The sequence below is a fragment of the Tubulanus polymorphus genome, chromosome 11, assembly GCF_964204645.1.
Source record: "Tubulanus polymorphus chromosome 11, tnTubPoly1.2, whole genome shotgun sequence".
NCBI classification, from domain to species: Eukaryota; Metazoa; Nemertea; class Palaeonemertea; order Tubulaniformes; family Tubulanidae; genus Tubulanus; species Tubulanus polymorphus.
Window position 1 is genome coordinate 511,472 of NC_134035.1, and position 18,411 is coordinate 529,882.

The window sequence follows — 18,411 nt, forward strand, 5'->3', positions numbered from 1 at the left end:
GCCGTGACCGGGACGTGATTAGTCTATATATATTCTGTACATGAGTCAGATCGGCTGTCATACGAGACGCACGTAGAGTTTTGTGGGATTCAGGATATTGGATTTTTGAAACGGAAATACGCTATTTAGAACTCTCAAATTCAAAAACCACCCGTCGTATCTAGGACTAATATGCTGCAACGATCAGTATATATTTGTAGAGATTCAAGATATAGACTCTGGAGCTGCAAGTTTGGTCAGAAACGGGCGATTTCAGTCTGAGTCGACATCGTCACGGCGTTGACCATTGTGACGTCATGGTCTTTTGTCCGAATGTGAATGGCCGTGGAATATGTTCGAATGTTTTCCTGTCACAATCGGGCGGACCGGATGGCTTAGTCGGTCGGCGACTAGCGTGTCACCGCTGTGGCCCAGGTTCGAGTCTCGGAGGAGGCGGGTCAGGATGTGGCAAGTGATCTCCGGTAAGCGGGCGAGTCGAGAGTACTGTCCTCCCTGGAATGAGGTTGCTAATGCGTGAGTCCTACAAAATAACTGGTGTGGGGTAAATTATGTTTAATTCAGTCGTTTCTGGCTGAATTATTTATTTATCCCACAATACCGGTCCCGGCAGCGGAGTAATTCCCCCAGGGACCTTCGACTTTTTTACAATATTAGTTTGTTATTTTAAGTTGAGTGGTGAGGGTTTGGGTCATTTTATATTTATTTAATTCCTCGAACTGAAGAAATCCAAGCGACTATTCGGTACAAGCAGCGCGCGGTGATCAATCACAGTTCTTTCTCAACTTCCATAATTTTTCACCAGATTTCAGTTAAAGTAGATGTGTACGCGGCGATGTCTGGTGAACTTGTGTATAAATTCGGATTGAAAACGACTCTATCCAATAGAGAATCACTCTCTGGAGACCTGCCATACGCTCTACTACACAATTGTGCCGCGTCACTGCACAAACCCTTAAGCAAACTTCAATATCATAAAGCAAAACTCGAAAAAAGTAAAATTGAGCCGGTATTACAGTTCAAAACCAGACTTAAATAGAAGGGAAATCTACACTAAAGTTTGTTGGAGTTTATCTAAACCATTAGCTAAAATTTCAGCATACAATTTTAGGCTAAAATCGTAGCATTCGATATTTCTATCTTTAACAATATGTGCCTCTATGAATAGTCGAATTAAACTCGATGACCTGTAGGCCCCATTGAAAATGTTTGGCACGAATTGAATGGTTCTTGCGGATTAGCGTCACGGACTCGGGTCTGTCACAGGAATGCGCGATCGAGCTTTCTGATTGATCCAATCCGGTCGCATCGATGATGCACCGTTGCTGATTGGTTGACGTAGGTATTAGAAGCGCGGTTCGAGCCGCCCGATGCCAGTCCGAGAACTGATGTCCAGCGATGAAGGTCACCTATAAGAGCTCTGCAACAAGGCGTGAAGAAAGTGTGGCTTCAAGCGAACAACCAACTAATAAGCGGCTGATGATGTAAGGAGAGACTGGAACGTGAAGGAATTTGTGACGCCTAGCGATTGAGAACGCAAGATGAGACTGGCGGCTGATGGTGCAGATGATCGCGGAGGAGATCCCGATACTGCTGCTGCTGTTACTGGTGTTGCTGCTGCTGTTGATGTCGGATTTCAACTACAAACAGATGACGGCTAATTTGCTGATGAAGACGAGTTGCCGAGTTGCTGTTGTCGCTGATTTCCGATGTTCTATTTCGCGCACATTCATACATTATGAATATTGTGTCTTTTTAGGGTTAAACCGAAACCAGTTCGCTACTACTGACAACTACATGTACACACAATTCGTTTGTCGCAACGTCCTGAACTAGTCTGCTGCTGCTACTGCTGCTGCTGCTGCTGCTGCTGCATTGGGAACCGCATCAACTCACATTTTGCTGTTTCGGTATCTTTACATTAAGATAAGGTAATTATATTAAACTATACCCATCCGTACATTTTGCATCTTCATTAGCTTGACGATTATCCGATTTGTTTTTCAGCTGGCAATATTTGAGTGACGGCAACATCTTCAAACCTCGAGACGCAGACTCTACCCCGACTACAGAACCATCTTCAAACCTCGAGACGCAGACCCTACTCCGACTACAGTACCATCTTCAAACCTCGAGACGCAGACTCTACTCCGACTACAGTACCATCCTCAAACCTCGAGACGCACTCCGACTACAGTACCATCTTCAAACCTCGAGACGCAGACTCTACTCCGACTACAGAACCATCTTCAAACCTCGAGACGCAGACTCTACCCCGACTACAGAACCATCTTCAAACCTCGAGACGCAGACCCTACTCCGACTACAGTACCATCTTCAAACCTCGAGACGCAGACTCTACTCCGACTACAGAACCATCTTCAAACCTCGAGACGCAGACTCTACTCCGACTTCAGAACCATCTCCAAACCTCGAGACGCAGACTCTACTCCGACTTCAGAACCATCTTCAAACCTCGAGACGCAGACTCTACTCCGACTACAGAACCATCTTCAAACCTCGAGACGCAGACTCTACTCATTATTTCGTTTTGCCGCATGTTATAAAAAGTAACGTAAATAAATAAACGTATATATATAAAATGCTCTCTTTAATAAAATCTCTTTGTCTCGGGCACTTTGCCCCGGAAAGGACTCTCCCCTCTCACAACTTCCACTTGCCCCGGAAAGACTCTCTTACATTCAAGGAAAGGACAAAGTCAAAAAGGAAAGGACAAACGCAAAGTACAAATCAAAGGATTTATTCCAAATTCAAAGCAGGAATTTGTTACAGCTTGTTTGCAAAAGTAAAATTCAACATTTTATTGAAACGAACAAAATCAAAATTCAACATTTTATTTAATCAACAACCAATAAAATATTATTTAAAATACGGGATTTGAACCACCAACCACTGGTCTAGCAGTCCAGCACCCTACCCACTACGCTATAGGGACGTACTGACAGCCTGCAGGGGAACTCATATTTATCCATTGCTTAAGCAAATTTTATCAAAAAAATAATGCCATCTACCGGGCGAGACAGGAACTAGTTCCTATCACAACCCGGTAGATGGTGGAGAATGAGACCAGAGATGAGAGATGAGATGAGTATGAGAGATGAGAATGAGAAATGAGTATGAGATGAGGATGAAAGAGTGAGATGAGGATGAGTATGAGATGAGAGATGAGTATGAGATGAGTATGAGAGATGAGTATGAGATGAGTATGAGAGATGAGTATGAGATGAGGATGAAAGAGTGAGATGAGGATGAGTATGAGAGATGAGTATGAGAGATGAGTATGAGAGATGAGTATGAGATGAGGATGAGAGATGAGTATGAGATGAGGATGAAAGAGTGAGATGAGGATGAGTATGAATGAGATGAGTATGAGAGATGAGTATGAGATGAGGATGAAAGAGTGAGATGAGGATGAGTATGGGAGATGAGTATGAGAGATGAGGATGAGAGATGAGAGATGAGAGATGAGAGATGATAGAGAGAGACAGAGGATAGGATTGTATATCACCTGAACTTCTATGTTCCTCGTTGTTTTCTATCCGGCAGATTCTAGATGCCGTCAGTAGTTTTAGTTTTACAGTTTTTAGTTCAAACAGATATTTATCCCATCAGCAGCAAAGTCATCACATAGTTAGTCCTCGTGGACATAAAGTTCACTATAACTGAAGTCAAGTTCTCCCAATATTTGTTCGTTTGTTTGTTTATCCTCCCGGTGAGTTCTAACGCTGCCAACACATATTTTATCCAGTTCATCTGATGTAGTCCTGATCATCAAACACAAACGTCAATAATTCCATCCTAATGATGACAAACATCCTAAAAGATATAAATGAAACTTTATAGATTTGAGGCAACCAATCAGTTATACACAGTGTAAGAGTTAAGTAAAGTTACTGGTGTATCAGAGAAATGGTAGGCTACTCCCCAAAATGAGTGTCAGGGATCAAATATTTTTTGTCTCCGATTTTGATGAAATTCAGTATTAACATGTATTCTTGGGTGCTGATCACAAATCTGAACGAATTTTTCGGATCTGAGGCCCAGAAAATGAGAAATTCGAATTATTGGGGGACCCCCTAAATTTTCAAAAGGCCTTGGACCCCAGAGTTTTCGAGATATTCAAAATCTGATTGCAGATTTGGAATCAGCACCCCTGAAAATATAAAGGACTAAAATTTCAAGCAAATCGAAGAGATTCGGTTTTTTGGCCAAAAATGGCAAAAATCTAAGGTGTTAGTCCAGGAGTTTTTTTTCGGCGAAAAATTTTTTTTCTCTGATTCCTTCTAAGATTGGTAGGAATATGTATTCTGAGGTGTAGATTCCGGATCCGCAATCAGATTTTGAATCGGAATTCATCTTCATGGGCAAATATGGGTTTTAATGCCCAAAATATGCACCCCAAAAATGGGGTACAAAGTCAAAATTTTTTTTTGGCCCAATTTTAATGAAACTTAGTGCAGACATCTTTTTTGGGGTGCTGATTACGAATATGGGGTTAGATTTTGGATCCGAGGCAACTAAAATGAGATATTCAGGATTTCTTGTTTTGACCCCCTTAATTTCGTCACAAATTTTGATGAAATTTGCCTGGGAAATTCGGCCCAAAATCGAATTTTATTCAATGATCAAATATTCAATTAATTTTTAAGGTAGAAATTGATGCTCTTACTAAAAACCCTGAATTATAATTCCTGCAACACAATTACAGGCTGCTTCAAATAACCACATTGACAATTCTTATGAAATGCAGTGAACAGTGTTTACAGATAAACTGCTTTCTCATAATTGTTTTGGAAACTTATAAGAAATTCTACTCACACACTCACTAGCCCTTGTCTAGCAGTAATGGTAGTCCATCGAGTTCCACAAATCCACATACAGAGTTCCACACCTCCTGGAGTCCACCACTGACTGTATTTTTATGAGTATCAATCCACTTATAGTCCTGTTAGTTGACTAAATAGTCCAGTTAGTTCACATATAGTCTGGTTAGTTCCCTAGTAGTCCAGTTAGTTCACTTATAGTCCGGTTAGTTGACTAGAAGTCCAGTTAGTTCACTAGTAGTCCGGAAGAAGTTCACTGAAGAAATAAAACTGTGATGAATTTCAGTTGAAGTCAACATCCAGTTTCGTGATGAAGTTTACACGACAGCCAGAAGAAAACCTGAAATATAAAATTGAAATCACATTAACAGGGAGACTGACTGAGAGGTTGAGGGAGGATGGGGTGAGAGGTTGGGGAGGATGGGGTGAGAGGTTGGGGGAGGATGGGATGAGAGGTTGAGGGACAATTGGATGAGAGGTTGGGGAGGATGGGGTGAGAGGTTGGGGAGGGTGGGTTGAGAGGTTGAGGGAAGGTGGGGTGATAGGTGGAGGAGGATGGGGTGAGAGGTTGAGGGAGGATGGGGTGAGAGGTTGGGGAGGATGGGGTGAGAGGTTGAGAGAGGATGGGGTGAGAGGTTGGGGAGGATGGGGTGAGAGGTTGGGGAGGGTGGGTTGAGAGGTTGAGGGAGGGTGGGGTGAGAGGTTGAGGGAGGATGGGGTGAGAGGTTGGGGAGGATGGGGTGAGAGGTTGAGAGAGGATGGGGTGAGAGGTTGGGGAGGATGGGGTGAGAGGTTGAGGGAGGGTGGGGTGAGACGTCGAGGGAGGATGGGTGAAAAGAGAAGCAAACACAATTACTCAGGCTTAAGCAAAAGTTTTCAGCAGTTTTCAGTCACACTGGATTAACAGATTCTCGTTTTACACAAGAGCCCAGCCTGTGGTAGTGGAAGAAAGCTGGTGTAACCTGCTGAACAAGATGTGGTGCTGGAGGAAGTTAAAGAACAGTTCATCAAGATTTGTGAAACTATCGCCTGCTGCACCATGTGCAATGCAAGCGGCTAGGGTAGTGCGGCCCGTGTAGGCTAGAAAGTGGGTTTTGAGTAAGGTCCCTGTTAGTCTAGTACCTAGCCGTCGTTCCCCAAACAACCCGGAACTCGTAGTAACAACGACTGACTGATTCAGACTAAATTTGAGTAGGTCCCGGCCTCACTGACACTGACTGTCGACGTCGTGAAGTGTCTGCGAAGTCGCTGGAGGAGTGAGGTCCCCCTAAACTGTGTGTACCTGAGGACATGAAAATGAAATATCATGCATGAATTCTTATCTTTTTTACCAATATCAAAATTCGTACATTTAGAATCAGCGTGGCTTTAAAGTCTTTATCAATTGAGGGAATAGTTCACTGTAAATAAAGAATTAGCGATTGAATTGAGCCCGCTCCACAGTAAAATAGCGCGATTAATTCAATCTCGACCGTCTAGTGCTGCCGCTATGTATAACGATAGCGTGGAAAATGTGAACTAACATAATACTCGCTTGCCAGAGTCTTCGAACGGCAGGAGTGGACGAACTAATTACCGATTTGCGGGCCGGATTCCGAGGAAAATTCTCAAACTCTGAAAACTGCTCTGAAACGTTCGAACCAAACAATTTTTCTATAAGAGAATGAGCCTTTAAAGAGTTAATTTGAATCGGGGTATTTCTAGTATGGTCTGGGAGAGAGCGACAGGTGTTTGTAAGTTCCCTGTTTATTTGCGCGTAAATAGAAGAAATATTGACATTTTGTCAATTCTGATGATATATTATCATTAAAAAATGAAAATGAATAATTTATTCTGTATACAAATACCATATTTATTGATAAGTAAGTGAATTTTAGCTAAAAAAAATTAAATATGTTACCTAAAAATAAGGAAATATCATACAAAATTCAGAACGTATTCATAGTATCATATTTAATCAGAATTAGACGACACACTGGTCTGTATTGTACGTAATAAAGACATTTAAATTCCGGCGGTAAATATGCGCTACTATTTTAGTTCACAGAAATTCCGCTATCGTTATTCATAGGGGCAGCACTGTACGGTAAATATCTAACTCAGCCTCGCTATCTTACTGTGGCATGCGAGCAATACAGATATTTTTCTTAGCCGAATTTCGTTGATTATCTAATACGATTCCATTGTATATGAATAATTCGACTATCGTTTAAGGTTTTTAGAAGGGGATTCTCTTTTTAAAACGAATTTCAAACCGTTTGTGATAGAACACTTTTGTCTGCGGAATGTATTAGCATCCAGTAAAGCGCTAAGCTCACATGCCAAAGGAAGAATTTCAAGCAAATTAAATTTTATTCTCTAAAATAGTGCATTCAACTACCACTAACACTGTAACCAGAAATAATGCTCGGAAACTATTAAAGAAGAGTAAATTTGAAGTCAAGTTCTCCCAATATTTGTTCGTTTGTTTGTTTATCCTCCCGGTGAGTTCTAACACTGCCAACACATATTTATCCAGTTCATCTGATCCTGATCATCAAACTCAAAAAGTCAATAATTCCATCCTAATGATGAGAAACATCCTAAAAGATATAAATGAAACTTAATAGATTTGAGGCCACCAAACAGTTATACACAGTGTAAGAGTTAAGTCTAGTTACCGGTATATCAGAGAAATGGCAATCTAAGGTAGGCTACTCCCCAAAATGAGTGTCAGGGGTCAAATATTTTTTGTCTCCGATTTTGATGAAATTCCGGTTAGACATGTATTCTGGGGTGCTGATCACAAATCTGAACGAATTTTTCGGATCTGAGGCCCAGAAAATGAGAAATTCGAATTATTGGGGGACCCCCCTAAATTTTCAAAAGGCCTTGGACCCCAGAGTTTTCGAGATATTCAAAATCTGATTGCAGATTTGGAATCAGCACCCCTGACAATATAAATGACTGAAATTTTAAGCAAATCGAAGAGATTCGATTTTTTGGCAAAAAATGGCAAAAATCTAAGGTGTGTTAGTCCAGGAGTTTTTTTTCGGCGAAAACTTTTTTTTCTCTGATTCCTTCGAAATTTGGTAGGAATATGTATTCTGAGGTGTAGATTCCGGATCCGCAATCAGATTTTGAATCGGAATTCATCTTCATGGGCAAATAAGGGTTTTAATGCCCAAAATATGCACCCCAAAAATGGGGTACCAAGTCAAAATATTTTTTTGGCCCAATTTTAATAAAATTTAGTGCAGACATGTTTTTTGGGGTGCTGGTTACAAACATGAGGTTAGATTTAGGATCCGAGGCTCCTAAAATGAGATATTCAGGATTTTGTGTTTTGACCCCCTTAATTTCGTCACAAATTTTGATGAAATTCGCCCGCGAAATTCGGTCCAAAAACGATTTTTATTCAATGATGTCAAATATTCAATTAATTTTTAAGGTAGAAATTGATGCTCTTACTAAAAACCCTGAATTATAATTCCTGCAACACAATTACAGGCTGCTTCAAATAACCACATTGACAATTCTTATGAAATAACAGTGTTTACAGATAAACTGCTTTCTCATAATTGTTTGGGAAACTTTTAAGAAATTCTACTCACACACTCACTAGCCCTTGTCTAGCAGTAATGGTAGTCCACCGAGTCCCACAAATCCACATACAGAGTTCAACACCTCCTGGAGTCCACCACTGACTGTTTTTTATGAGTATCAATCTAAATGGTCCTAAATGGACTAAATGGTCCGGTTAGTTCACATATAGTCGGGTTAGTTCACTAGTAGTCCGGAAGAAGTTGACTGAAGAAGTAAAACTGTGATAAATTTCAGTTGATGTCCACCACGTCCAGTATTCGTGATGAAGTTTACACCACAGCCCGACAGAGGAAAACCTGAAAAATAAAATTGAAATCACATTAACAGGGAGACTGACTGCGAGAAGTTGGGGGAGGATGGGGTGAGAGGTTGGGGGAGGATCGGGTGAGAGGTTGAGGGAGGATAGGGCGAGAGGTTGGGGACAATGGGATGATGAGGTTGGGTGAGGTTGAGGGAGGATGGGGTGAGAGGTTGAGGGAGGATGGGTGACAAGGGGAGCAAAACAGTACAATTACTCTGACATAGTAGCCTAAAGGCTTCAGCAAAGGTTTTCAGCAGTTTTCAGTCCCCTGGTCACACTGGATTAACAGATTCTCGTTTTTCACAAGAGCCCAGCCTGTGGCAGGGAGAAAGCCATTGTAACTAACTGGTCGAGTCAGGGCCTGGCCGGCCTCACTAGTGTGTCGTGACGTGTTTGCGAAGTCAATTGGAGTGAGGTCTCCCTGTGCGTCCCGGGCCCTGAGGACATAAAATATGATGAATTCTTATCATTTTACCCAATTCAAAAGTCGTACATTTAAAATCATCGTGGCTTTAAAGTCTTTATCAATTGAGAGAATAGTTCACTGTAAATAAAGAATTAGCGATTGAATTGAGCCCGCTCCACAGTAAAAATAGTGCGATCTAATCTTGACCATCTAGTGCTGCCCCTATGTATAACGATAGCGTGGAAAACGTGAACTAACATAATACTCGCTTGCCAGAGTCTTCGAACGGCCGTAGTGGACGAACTAATTACCGATTTGCGGGCCGGATTCCGAGGAAATTTCTCAAACTCTGAAAACTGCTCTGAAACGTCTCACCAAACAATTTTCCTATAAAAGAATAAGCCTTAAAAGAGTAAATTTGAATCGGGGTATTTCTAGTATGGTCTGGGAGAGAGCGACAGGTGTTTGTATGTTCCCTGATTATTTGCGCGCAATTAGAATATATCGAAGAAAAAATATGAACATTTTGTCAATTTTATCATTCAAAAATGTAAACGAATAAGTTATTCTGTATATAAATACTACATTCATTGATAGGTAAGTGAATTTTAGCTAAAAAGTATTAAATATGTTACCTAAAAAATTAGGAAATATCATACAAAATTCAGAACGTTTTCATAGTATCATATTCAATCAGAATTAGGCGCCACACTGGTCCGTATTGTACGTAATAAGGAAATTTAAATTCCGGCGGTAAATATGCACTACTATTTTAGTTCACAGAAATTCCGCTACCGTAATTCATAGGGGCAGCACTGTACGGTAGATATCTAACTCGGCCTCGCTATCTTACTGTGGAATGCGAGTAATAAATATATTTTTCTTAGCCGAATTTCGTTCAATGTTTAATACGATTCCATTGTATATGAATAATTCTACTATCGTTTAAGGTTTTTTGAAGGGGATCATCCTTTTAAAACGAATTTCAAACCATTTTTGATAGAACTCTTTTGTCAGCGGAATGTATTAGCATTCGGTAAAGCGATAGGCTCACATGCCAAAGGAAGAATTCTGAGCAAATTAAATTTTATTCTCTAAAATAGTGCATTCAACTACCACTAACACTGTAACCAGAAAAAATGCCATGTATTCTGATGGTGAAGAGTAAGAAGTGAATGGTGATAGCCCTCTGTCGGCTGAGAAATACTGTTACGCCAAACAGGAAAAAGGCTCGTGGCTCCAGTTAGTCGAGCGCGACGAGATATATTGTTTCAAATACTTGAACTTGAACTTGAACTATATGCACCTCCAACGCCTTGCGCCTCCAACCTGAAAAATATGATGTAGTAATAGATGAAAACATTCGGTCATGAATTTGCAAGTCTTACTTGCAAATTCATGAATTCAGTCGATTCTAAAAATTTGCTTAGGAAACGACTGTAGGAGAGTCTACAGTTATTGGGCAAGCGAAGCAGACACTTGCTCGAAATATGAAAAGTTCTCCCTTTAAAACTCCTTATATCCCGGTATGACCGGTCTGTAGGAACTGCCCGAATAAAATCAAAATCTTAAATGCGAAACTCTATGCAATTCAACAAACAAAATACAAGAAATGAACATAATATAATTTATTTTCGATAATTAAAATTGATGAATACATATTCTCATAATTGTTTTGGAAACTTATAAGAAATTCTACTCGCACACTCACCAGCCCTTGTCTAGCAGTAATGGTAGTCCACCGAGTTCCACAAATCCACATACAGAGTTCCACACTGTATTTTTATGAGTATCAATCCACTTATAGTCCGGTTAGTTGACTAAATAGTCCAGTTAGTTCACATATAGTCTGGTTAGTTCACAAATAGTCCAGTTAGTTCACTAATAGTCCGGTTAGCTGACTAGTAGTCCAGTTAGTTCACTAGTAGTCCGGAAGAAGTTGACTGAAGAAGTAAAACTGTGATAAATTTCAGTTGAAGTCCACCACGTCGAGTACTACACCACAGCCCGACAGAGGAAAACCTGAAATATAAAATTGAAATCACATTAACAGGAAGACTGACTAAGAGGTTGTGGGAGGATTGGGTGAGAGGTTGGGGAGGATGGGGTGAGAGAGGATGGGGTGAGAGGTTGGGGAGGATGGGGTGAGAGGTTGAGGGAGTATGGGATGAGAGGTTGGGGGAGGATTGGGTGAGAGATTGGGGGAGGATGGGGTGAGAGGTTGAGGGAGGATGGGGTGAGAGGTTGGGGAGGATGGGGTGAGAGGTTGGGGAGGATGGGATGAGAGGTTGAGGGAGGATGGGGTGAGAGGTTGGGGAGGATGGGGTGAGAGGTTGAGGGAGGATGGGTGAAAAGAGAGCAAAACAGTACAATTACTCTGACATAGTAAAGGCTTAAACAAAAGTTTTCAGTCACACTGGATTAACAGATTCTCGTTTTACACAAGAGCCCGGAGGAAGTTGAAGAACAGTTCATCAAGATTTGTGAAACTATCCCCTGCACCATGTCCATGTGCAATGCAAGGGGCTAGGGTAGTGCGGCCCGTGTAGGCTAGAAAGTGGTTTTTGACACCGAGTGAGGTCCCTGTTAGTCTAGCACCTAGCCGTCGTTCCCTAAACAACCCAGAACCCGTAGTAAAAACGACTGACTGATTCAGACTAAATTTGAGTAGGTCCCGGCCTCACTAGTCACTGACTGTCGAAGTGTCTGCAAATTCACTGTGCCTGGCGGGTCTGGAGTGAGTGAGGTCCCCCTCTAGTGTGTACCTGAGGACATGAAAATGAAACATCATGAATGAATTCTTATCTTTTTTACCAATATCATCATTCGTACATTTAGAATCATCGCGGCTTTAAAGTCTTTATCAATTGAGGGAATAGTTCACTGTTGTAAATAAAGAATTAGCGATCGAATTGAGCCCGCTCCACAGTAAAATAGCGCGACCTATTCAATCTCGACCGTCTAGTGCTGCCGCTATGTATAACGATAGCGTGGAAAATGTGAACTAACATAATACTCGCTTGCCAGAGTCTTCGAACGGCAGGAGTGGACGAACTAATTACCGATTTGCGGGCCGGATTCCGAGGAAAATTCTCAAACTCTGAAAACTGCTCTGAAACGTTCGAACCAAACAATTTTCTATAAAAGAATAAGCCTTAAAAGAGTTAAGATGAATCGGGGTATTTCTAGTATGGTCTGGGAGAGAGCGATAGGTGTTTGTAAGTTCCCTGTTTATTTGCGCGTAAATAGAATATATCGAAGAAGAAATATTGACATTTTGTCAATTCTGATGATATATTATCATTAAAAAATGAAAATGAATAATTTATTCTGTATACAAATACTATATTTATTGATAAGTAAGTGAATTTTAGCTAAAAAAAAATTAAATATGTTACCTAAAAATAAGGAAATATCATACAAAATTCAGAACGTATTCATAGTATCATGTTTAATCAGAATTAGACGACACACTGGTCGGTATTGTACGTAATAAGGACATTTAAATTCCGGCGGTAAATATGCGCTACTATTTTAGTTCACAGAAATTCCGCTATCGTTATTCATAGGGGCAGCACTGTACGGTAAATATCTAACTCAGCCTCGCTATCTTACTGTGGCATGCGAGCAATACAGATATTTTTCTTAGCCGAATTTCGTTGATTATCTAATACGATTCCATTGTATATGAATAATTCGACTATCGTTTAAGGTTTTTAGAAGGGGATTCTCTTTTTAAAACGAATTTCAAACCGTTTGTGATAGAACTCTTTTGTCTGCGGAATGTATTAGCATCCAGTAAAGCGCTAAGCTCACATGCCAAAGGAAGAATTTCAAGCAAATTAAATTTTATTCTCTAAAATAGTGCATTCAACTACCACTATTCACTGTAACCAGAAATAATGCTCGGAAACTATTAAAGAAGAGTAAATTTGAAGTCAAGTTCTCCCAATATTTGTTCGTTTGTTTGTTTATCCTCCCGGTGAGTTCTAACACTGCCAACACATATTTATCCAGTTCATCTGATCCTGATCATCAAACTCAAAAAGTCAATAATTCCATCCTAATGATGAGAAACATCCTAAAAGATATAAATGAAACTTAATAGATTTGAGGCCACCAAACAGTTATACACAGTGTAAGAGTTAAGTCTAGTTACCGGTATATCAGAGAAATGGCAATCTAAGGTAGGCTACTCCCCAAAATGAGTGTCAGGGGTCAAATATTTTTTGTCTCCGATTTTGATGAAATTCCGGTTAGACATGTATTCTGGGGTGCTGATCACAAATCTGAACGAATTTTTCGGATCTGAGGCCCAGAAAATGAGAAATTCGAATTATTGGGGGACCCCCCTAAATTTTCAAAAGGCCTTGGACCCCAGAGTTTTCGAGATATTCGAAATCTGATTGCAGATTTGGAATCAGCACCCCTGACAATATAAATGACTGAAATTTCAAGCAAATCGAAGAGATTCGATTTTTTGGCAAAAAATGGCAAAAATCTAAGGTGTTAGTCCAGGAGTTTTTTTTCGTCGAAAACTTTTTTTTCTCCGATTCCTTCGAAATTTGGTAGGAATATGTATTCTGAGGTGTAGATTCCGGATCCGCAATCAGATTTTGAATCGGAATTCATCTTCATGGGCAAATAAGGGTTTTAATGCCCAAAATATGCACCCCAAAAATGGGGTACAAAGTCAAAATATTTTTTTGGCCCAATTTTAATAAAATTTAGTGCAGACATGTTTTTTGGGGTGCTGGTTACAAATATGAGGTAAGATTTAGGATCCGAGGCTCCTAAAATGAGATATTCAGGATTTTGTGTTTTGACCCCCTTAATTTCGTCACAAATTTTGATGAAATTCGCCCGCGAAATTCGGTCCAAAAACGATTTTTATTCAATGATGTCAAATATTCAATTAATTTTTAATATTCAATTAATTTTTAAGGTAGAAATTGATGCTCTTACTAAAAACCCTGAATTATAATTCCTGCAACATAATTACAGGCTGCTTCAAATAACCGCATTGACAATTCTTATGAAATGTAGTGAACAGTGTTTACAGATAAACTGCTTTCTCATAATTGTTTGGGAAACTTTTAAGAAATTCTACTCACACTCACCAGCCCTTGTCTAGCAGTAATGGTAGTCCACCGAGTCCCACAAATCCACAGAGTTCAACACCTCCTGAAGTCCACCACTGACTGTTTTTTATGAGTATCAATCTAAATGGTCCTAAATGGACTAAATGGTCCGGTTAGTTCACATATAGTCTGGTTAGTTCACTAGTAGTCCGGAAGAAGTAAAACTGTGATAAATTTCAGTTGAAGTCCACCACATCCAGTATTCGTGATGAAGTTTACACCACAGCCCGACAGAGGAAAACCTGAAATACTAAAATTGAAATCACATTAACAGGGAGACTGACTGAGAGGTCGGGGGAGGATGGGATGAGAGGTTGAGGGAGGATAGGGCGAGAGGTTGGGGACAATGGGATGATGAGGTTGGGTGAGGTTGAGGGAGGATGGGGTGAGAGGTTGAGGGAGGATGGGTGAAAAGGGGAGCAAAACAGTACAATAACTCTGACATAGTAGCCTAAAGGCTTCAGCAAAGGTTTTCAGCAGTTTTCAGTCCCCTGGTCACACTGGTTTAACAGATTCTCGTTTTTCACAAGAGCCCAGCCTGTGGCAGGGAGAAAGCCATTGTAACTAACTGGTCGAGTCAGGGCCTGACTAGTGTGTCGTGACGTGTTTGCGGTGGAGTGAGGTCTCCCTGTGCGTCCCCGGGGCCCTGAGGACATAAAATATGATGAATTCTTATCATTTTACCCAATTCAAAAGTCGTACATTTAAAATCATCGTGGCTTTAAAGTCTTTATCAATTGAGGGAATAGTTCACTGTAAATAAAGAATTAGCGATTGAATTGAGCCCGCTCCACAGTAAAAATAGTGCGATCTAATCTTGACCATCTAGTGCTGCCCCTATGTATAACGATAGCGTGGAAAACGTGAACTAACATAATACTCGCTTGCCAGAGTCTTCGAACGGCAGGAGTGGACGAACTAATTACCGATTGGCGGGCCGGATTCCGAGGAAATTTCTCAAACTCTGAAAACTGCTCTGAAACGTCTGGCCAAACAATTTTTCTATGAAAGAATAAGCCTTGAAAGAGTACTTTTGAATCGGGGTATTTCTAGTATGGTCTGGGAGAGAGCGACAGGTGTTTGTATGTTCCCTGTTTATTTGCGCGCAAATAGAATATATCGAAGAAAAAATATGGACATTTTGTCAATTTTATCATTCAAAAATGTAAACGAATAAGTTATTCTGTATATAAATACTACATTAATTGATAGGTAAGTGAATTTTAGCTAAAAAGAATTAAATATGTTACCTAAAAAATTAGGAAATATCATACAAAATTCAGAACGTTTTCATAGTATCATATTCAATCAGAATTAGGCGCCACACTGGTCCGTATTGTACGTAATAAGGAAATTTAAATTCCGGCGGTAAATATGCGCTACTATTTTAGTTCACAGAAATTCCGCTACCGTAATTCATAGGGGCAGCACTGTACGGTAGATATCTAACTCGGCCTCGCTATCTTACTGTGGAATGCGAGTAATAAAGATATTTTTCTTAGCCGAATTTCGTTCAATGTTTAATACGATTCCATTGTATATGAATAATTCTACTGTCGTTTAAGGTTTTTTGAAGGGGATCATCCTTTTAAAACGAATTTCAAACCATTTTTGATAGAACTCTTTTGTCAGCGGAATGTATTAGCATCCGGTAAAGCGATAGGCTCACATGCCAAAGGAAGAATTCTGAGCAAATTAAATTTTATTCTCTAAAATAGTGCATTCAACTACCACTAACACTGTAACCAGAAAAAATGCCATGTATTCTGATGGTGAAGAGTAAGAAGTGAATGGTGATAGCCCTCTGTCGGCTGAGAAATACTGTTACGCCAAACAGGAAAAAGGCTCGTGGCTCCAGTTAGTCGAGCGAGACGAGATATATTGTTTCAAATACTTGAACTTGAACTTGAACTATATGCACCTCCAACGCCTTGCGCCTCCAACCTGAAAAATATGATGTAGTAATAGATGAAAACATTCGGTCATGAATTTGCAAGTCTTACTTGCAAATTCATGAATTCAGTCGATTCTAAAAATTTGCTTACGAAACGACTGTAGGAGAGTCTACAGTTATTGGGCAAGCGAAGCAGACACTTGCTCGAAATATGAAAAGTTCTCCCTTTAAAACTCCTTATATCCCGGTATGACCGGTCTGTAATAACTGCCCGAATAAAATCAAAATCTTAAATGCAAAACTCTATGCGATTCAACAAACAAAATAGCCTACAAGAAATGAACATAATATAATTTATTTTCGATAATTAAAATTGATGAATACATATTCTCATAATTGTTTTGGAAACTTATAAGAAATTCTACTCGCACACTCACCAGCCCTTGTCTAGCAGTAATGGTAGTCCACCGAGTTCCACAAATCCACATACAGAGTTCCACACTGTATTTTTATGAGTATCAATCCACTTATAGTCCGGTTAGTTGACTAAATAGTCTGGTTAGTTCACAAATAGTCCAGTTAGTTCACTAATAGTCCGGTTAGCTGACTAGTAGTCCAGTTAGTTCACTAGTAGTCCGGAAGAAGTTGACTGAAGAAGTAAAACTGTGATAAATTTCAGTTGAAGTCCACCACGTCGAGTACTACACCACAGCCCGACAGAGGAAAACCTGAAATATAAAATTGAAATCACATTAACAGGAAGACTGACTAAGAGGTTGTGGGAGGATTGGGTGAGAGGTTGGGGAGGATGGGGTGAGAGGTTGAGGGAGGATGGGGTGAGAGGTTGGGGAGGATGGGGTGAGAGGTTGAGGGAGTATGGGATGAGAGGTTGGGGGAGGATTGGGTGAGAGGTTGGGGGAGGATGGGGTGAGAGGTTGAGGGAGGATGGGGTGAGAGGTTGGGGAGGATGGGGTGAGAGGTTGGGGAGGATGGGATGAGAGGTTGAGGGAGGATGGGGTGAGAGGTTGGGGAGGATGGGGTGAGAGGTTGAGGGAGGATGGGTGAAAAGAGAGCAAAACAGTACAATTACTCTGACATAGTAAAGGCTTAAACAAAAGTTTTCAGTCACACTGGATTAACAGATTCTCGTTTTACACAAGAGCCCGGAGGAAGTTGAAGAACAGTTCATCAAGATTTGTGAAACTATCCCCTGCACCATGTCCATGTGCAATGCAAGCGGCTAGGGTAGTGCGGCCCGTGTAGGCTAGAAAGTGGTTTTTGACACCGAGTGAGGTCCCTGTTAGTCTAGCACCTAGCCGTCGTTCCCTAAACAACCCAGAACCCGTAGTAAAAACGACTGACTGATTCAGACTAAATTTGAGTAGGTCCCGGCCTCACTAGTCACTGACTGTCGAAGTGTCTGCAAAGTCACTGTGCCTGGCGGGTCTGGAGGAGTGAGTGAGGTCCCCCTCTAGTGTGTACCTGAGGACATGAAAATGAAACATCATGAATGAATTCTTATCTTTTTTACCAATATCAAAATTCGTACATTTAGAATCATCGCGGCTTTAAAGTCTTTATCAATTGAGGGAATAGTTCACTGTTGTAAATAAAGAATTAGCGATCGAATTGAGCCCGCTCCACAGTAAAATAGCGCGATTAATTCAATCTCGACCGTCTAGTGCTGCCGCTATGTATAACGATAGCGTGGAAAATGTGAACTAACATAATACTCGCTTGCCAGAGTCTTCGAACGGCAGGAGTGGACGAACTAATTACCGATTTGCGGGCCGGATTCCGAGGAAAATTCTCAAACTCTGAAAACTGCCCTGAAACGTTCGAACCAAACAATTTTCTATAAAAGAATAAGCCTTAAAAGAGTTAAGATGAATCGGGGTATTTCTAGTATGGTCTGGGAGAGAGCGATAGGTGTTTGTATGTTCCCTGTTTATTTGCGCGCAAATAGACTTTATCGAAGAAAAAATATGGACATTTTGTCAATTCAGATGATAAACTATCATTCAAAAATGTAAATGAATACTTTATTCTGTATATAAATACTATATTAATTGATAAGTAAGTGAATTTTAGCTAAAAAGAATTAAATATGTTACCTAAAAAATAAGGAAATATTATACAAAATTCAGAAAGTATTCATGGTATCATATTTAATCAGAATTAGACGACACACTGGTCTGTATTGTATGTAATAAGGACACTTAAATTCCGGCGGTAAATATGCG